General features: G+C 41.1%; 1 protein-coding gene and 1 long non-coding RNA gene across 2 annotated transcripts in view; one reads left to right on the top strand and one right to left on the bottom strand.

The window, feature by feature from the left end:
• cdk6 (cyclin dependent kinase 6) overlaps positions 1-6,000 on the top strand; it is a 39,876-nt gene that overhangs the window by 20,613 nt on the left and 13,263 nt on the right. The window lies entirely within an intron of this gene.
• Positions 3,295-5,240, bottom strand: LOC114568062 (uncharacterized). The gene is made up of 3 exons (XR_003694248.1): positions 5,065-5,240; positions 3,786-3,856; positions 3,295-3,619 (listed from the first exon to the last, which is right to left on the bottom strand). It is a non-coding gene; the product is annotated as an uncharacterized LOC114568062 (long non-coding RNA).

Below are 6,000 nucleotides of genomic sequence, written 5' to 3'. Positions count from 1 at the left end.
TCTGCCAAAGCGCTTTAGGGAAAACCATTTCTTTTGATATTGTTTCAATTTGGAATAAATGCTACAGCAAAATACAACCCACAAGTCTGTAGTGATACTGAAATTCCTTTGTGTAATACAGTGTTAAAACATCACTTATTAACATCCAGACACTGTTACAAATTTGGCCACGTTTGATCAAAGACCCTGCTAGATATAACAAGTTAGAAGGAAATCTTTCATCATCTGACTTGGACCCATCCTGTCAGATAGCACAGATGACTCATAGGTTACTTAGACCTGCTTACAATCAGTCAGCTGCTTCAGGCATTGCACCTTGTTACCTCAGCATTTTGGAAAAATACAGGGATTATGAACTTTTAATAGAATAATTCGATAGTGGGTGAGTTAAACTCACCAACAGATTGTAATACATACTACTTGGAAAAATGCAGATTGCAGCTCTGGTGAACTAGGAATATCTTCGCTGTCTGTTAGAATTAATCACCAAACCAAAATGCATTCTTCACACCTAAATCTAATGGATATTTTATTTAACTGACTCAGATCGGTCACGTGTCATTCAAACACCATAGACAGTGTAAGTAATTAATGAAACTAAGAACTAACTTAACTAGCAACGTTTAGCTCAGTCACCTCCTAGTGGGATAAAATCCTTTGAGAATTCATCTCCTTCTCTGGAAGTGACAAAGGAGTAGAGGTTAAGTCAGGTGTTTTCAAAAGATAACCGTGGTGGTGTTTTCATCCTACTAGCCACATATTGGTAACTATTGTAGTACAAGGCTGACAGGATGGTCCCATGAAACCCATTAGCTTCCACTCTCATGCATGTCATGTGCATGTCGTTGCCTGTCAAATTAGATCTGGAAAACTCAAGGGGAATGCCACCAGACTATATTGTGTTGGCACTTGTTGTCAACCTCCTGTGTTTTTCTAGTTTGAAACCAAAATAAACTGAGGGGTGCCATAATTCACAGGAGATGACAAGATAAACTTATTAGTGGCAAATGTTTTTTTTTGTCTTGCCTCTGAGCTTATCTAAGTGAGTGTGAGTTGATTGAGTTATAGGATAGCCAAATGGAGTTTTATGATTCTTTAAGCATGGTCCTTTCCACTTTTTTTCTGTGAATAAATGGCTTCTAAATTTCCTTTTTATATGATCAAAGGAACCATTTAGTGTTAGTTAAAACTGTCATTTAACACAGTCTGTGCAGTCACTGTCATAGTTTCCTGTAAACTCTGTTGTTGGTGACATACAGAGTAGTAAAATTGTTACCTGATCAAAGGTTTTCCCAATTCTTCCCTCTAGTTCCTCTCCTTATAGCCCTCCCACTACGCTTACCATAATAAGACACCCATATCTCAGACGACATTAAACAAATTGAAACCAGATTTCCTGCCTGCTCTCAAACAGCGGACAGGCTTTTACAATACAAAGCTTTCAATAGCAGTCAGACTATTCAGTCTGGAGTTTGTATTTTCACTATGAAAGTGTTTCATATTTTTGGCCCTTGGTTGAGTTAAAAACTGTGGGTGTGGGTTATTGGAAAGCGTAGATTGGTGTGTTCTCGCTCTCTTGCAAGTTATGATAATCTTACAAGATAGTGACACTGATAATGCAGATAAGATGTCTTTAAGTCAGCAAACCACATGCTTATTTCTTAATGATAGCTCTTTTGGCCCTTATTTAAATTGAAACTTTATTTATTTAACAGTTTTTAGACAATGATTTTGAGACGACCTCTTTGTAAAACTTGCAGTCTTAGGACTCCTATAATCTTTAAGATATGCTATACTGTGCATGCAAGTATCCATAGCGCACCGTCGCTAGTAGTGCAACAGAGTTCAGGACCAGATACTGATGGAACTGAAATTTCTCAGTGATGACCAAGGATGAACTGGACGGTGGTGTCTGTGAATCTCTTCTTTTGCCAGACAATGTGTTTCTACTCTGGACAGACAGACAGACAGACAGACAGACAGACAGACAGACAGACAGAAAGGCAGGCGGGCAGGGAGAGAGGGGGGAGAAACCCTTGCACTGCACGCAGAAGTGCACGTGCAGCGCACTCTGGGAATGTTTAGATATCTCCTCAAACAGCTCTGCATGGGAAAAAAAGGAAAAGTCATCCTCTATGCTTTGACTGCTGGAGCAAAGGGGCTGGCCCAATTTGACAGAAGCAAACATGCACAGTTCACACACATATATATATCAACAGGGTTATACTGTACACACAAGCATTCAAAGGCAGACAATCACATTATTATTAATGTTTCACACAGTGGATACAGGCCCTCAAATGCACAGTTCAAGTCTTACTTAATTGTTACTCTGTGTACCCCCTATAAAGCGTGTCTGAAAGAGCAGCAGTAGCACTCCCCTACACCTCACTGCATTAATTGTTGATTGTCTCTTGGCAATGCTCCAGGTGGGGAAAAGGGGGTACTGACCGGTCTGTGTATGGTGCACGTGCACACTCCCGCACACACCGGCATCTGGATATTAAAGCCTTGTCTGTACCAGTAACGGCAAGAGGAAGAGGAGGAAAAAAAGAGAAAAAATTACAGCATATATCAGGAATTTTCCAGCTAATGATGTGCGGATGTGGTAGCACTGGGGAGAGAGAGCCACTGACTGTGCTGTCTTTGTTTCGCTCGCTGAGGGCCCCATGCTGCATTCCTGTACACTGTGCATACTTTGGCAACAGTTGTAGTGCCCATTTTTTCTGTTTTACTGTATACAGTTTGTGTGCTGCTCTTGCACTTTTCTTTCTAGCCTTGTAGCTATGCCCCCCCCCCTTCTCTCAGCCTCTACCTTTTCCCCTCATCTCCTTTTTAAAATCTCTCTCTCTCTCTCTCTCTCTCTCTCTCTCTCTCTCTCTCTCTCGCTCTCTCCTTATTTCCTTTCTTGGCCTGGTGCAGCTGTATTGTTGGGACTGTAAATTGTCCTTTTTGCAGAACAAGAGAAAGAAAGAGGGAAAGTGAGGGAGGAGTGAAATAATGGTGTTTACAACATGGCTGACTGCTAGAGCTTTCGAATGGGGCCTCTCTGCAGACACACCATTACAGCCTCAGCTCCACTGTACTCTCAGTGCATAGTTTTGCTCATATTATTATTATTATAACATCCGCTCTCCTTCTCCCATATGTGGCTTGCTTATACACTCTGAAGCCTTTATCAGTTTACCTTAGATACACATAGGAAGACTTTAATTTGTGGTGGATTGCTTTCAGGAATGTAATCAAATTCAAAGTCTTGAAGCAAGAAACAGTCGAGCCATTTACCTGAGGGACTTAACTGCACCCCACGTTTATTCCACTTTAGTTAGTAATTGCTGAAAGTTATAACTTCGAATCCTGCTCTTATTGACTCAATTACAACAACCATTTGCCCTCTGGTGCATCCAAAGTACTTGTCTGTGAGTGTGTATGTGTGCGTAGATGGCATGTGTCTGTGTGTGCAGTGGTGCTCTTTCATCCTGGGCTTCCTCAGTGAGAGGGAATGCAAACATGGGCCCCGGGCCAAGCTTCATCAGCCCCAGTGCCTCTGGCGCTGCAGCCTAAAGCCCCAGCCTCATCCTCAAGACATCAGGTTGCTGTGAAGGTCCCCCTCGGAAGTCTACATTAGGAGGGACAGGAAAACTTTGTGTTATGGTAGCAGTGGATAAGGGTGAGGGATGAAGAGTGTAACAACTCAACATAATTTGCCCATTATTTAAAGTATTAGTATTAAATTCCAGTTTATTACAACTTGTGTATTATTTTTATTGTTTGGGTCATCATACCTTTTGTGCTCATCAAAGTCATTGCTGAGTTCTGGGAACACAGCAACATACTGCAACCAAATCGGATTGGGCTGGGAACACAAGTGGTGAAGACAAACAGGTTGTCAACAAGGCATTTATTTTATATATATTTTAAAGTAGTTTTTTTTATAGTTCGAGAAATACTCTTATTCCCTTTCTAGCAAAGAGTTAAATTGGAAGATTGATACCACTCTCATGTCGGTCTATTAAATATGAAGCTACTGCCAGGGGACGATTAGCTTAGCTTAGGTCTGTCCAAAGTTGAAGTTCACCTACCACCACCTCTAATTAATCACTAATTAACACATTATATCCAAGAGTTAAAGTGTGATCTGGCAGGTGGAGAAACTAAGATCCCATCTTAAATTTCACACTTTAAAGTTTCTTACTATTTGCTAGTTTACCACTCTCATTATTTCCTTCTTCCAAAACAGTGGGGAACAACAGCAGCAGCAGCAGAAATCGGCAGTTGAGTTTTAATCAAAGCAAAATTATGACTGGTTTGTTAACTGCATGCCAAATTAATCAGACCACACAAGGCTTGCCTCCTAATTTACCATATTATTATTGGCGGTTATTTTAGCAACAAGTAGCCTAAAGCTAACTTTATCATTCCAAAACTCTGTAAATCACCTTCATACTGTATTCACTGTCGACAAACTGGTCTTATAACTTTTATGACATTTTAATAACAAGTCCAAATGATTCCACTTGACTTGAGGTCAGGGAATTATTCATGACACCATTATAAAAGCATTTGACAGTGTAATTAAACTGATATCTTTATGACAAATCCAAATTGTTTCACTTTACTTGAGGTTAAGGACAATAATCATGTTCAATTTTCATGACAATTTGAATGGTCTCATGACAGCCATTGTAAAAACCAACCAGTTTAATGTAATGTTAACACATAAAGCTTAATAGTTTTTTCAAGTTTGATAATAAGGCCTTGTCTAGGTTGATGTCAAGTTGTCCTAACACAGACATTGTTGTCATGACAATAGTCATAAAGACTTCATGACGTGTCATGTCATGGTAATGACGGTGTCATGTCAGTCTTAGGCACACCCCTTCAAGTAAAGTGTTACCCATCAAACGCAGATAACTTGCATACATTTGCAGACACACACAGCACTTGGCAGTGAAGCACATGAATCCAGGCAAAAGCAGGTGCTCACTTAGTCACGTGCAAGTACTCACACATAACACAAACCAAATGCCCCCACGCTCACATGCATACACCCCATTCTCATACTCCTCCGCTGTGCAAGCACAGTGCGTTGGAGGCACAGGTCCGGATGTTGCAAGTCCGACAGGCTTGGAGGTCCGGCCCAGGAGGTCTAGAGGTCCTCTGGGGCAGGAGAAGCCATTTCCTCCCTGAAACGGAGCAGAGAGCAGCAGTGAGGGCTAAGGAGGAGGATGGTGGTGGTGTTGGTGAGGGGGAGGATGCTCTCAGCAGAAAGGAATTCCCAGAATGTTGTCCTTTAATCTGGAGTCAGCCTCACACACTCTCTGTCTCTCTCTCTCCAACTCTTTCTTTTTTTCTCCCTTGGCTTTATCTGACCTCCTCTGGCTTTTCTGTTACCATGCGGAAGGGAGGAAGGGTGTCAGATAGGCAGAAAGACAGATTGAAAATTCAAAGCAGCTGACTGAAGAGCAAAACATTGTATTGCACAGTTAAGGGTGACTCACTTTCTCTATGTCTATGTTCTACATACAGTGTATGTGTCTGTGTCTCTGTTTTCATGTGGCCTGTACAGAGGAGGGAGAGCAGGAGTGGGTAATGAACGGATATGTGATGCAGAACACAGAACGAGAAGGGTGAGAAAGAGACTAAGGAAGAAGGAATGCAAACGTGGTCTGAAGGGAAAGGACCTCAGAACAACATTGCAATTGAGGATTTTTTTTTCATGTTCATGTGTTATAATTATCTCCATGAAAAATTAAGTTATGTGTTTGGGCCATGAGCGTGTTCCTCTGTCAGAGTAACACTTTTGAGATATTTAGAACAACAGACTCTGAACACAGGAAGTCTTAAGTGTGTTAAACTGTGCATGATCAAAATGTATTCATGGATATTACAGGCTCTCCAACTTTTTGTATGTAGACTTTATTGCATTTCAGACACATGTTTTACAGACTCGGACAGAGAAAAAGAGGCATTTAATAGAGAAGGAACAAGAGATTGCAG

This window comes from Perca flavescens, chromosome 14 (assembly GCF_004354835.1).
Source record: "Perca flavescens isolate YP-PL-M2 chromosome 14, PFLA_1.0, whole genome shotgun sequence".
Lineage (NCBI taxonomy): Eukaryota > Metazoa > Chordata > Actinopteri > Perciformes > Percidae > Perca > Perca flavescens.
This window is presented reverse-complemented; position numbering and strand designations above follow the sequence as displayed.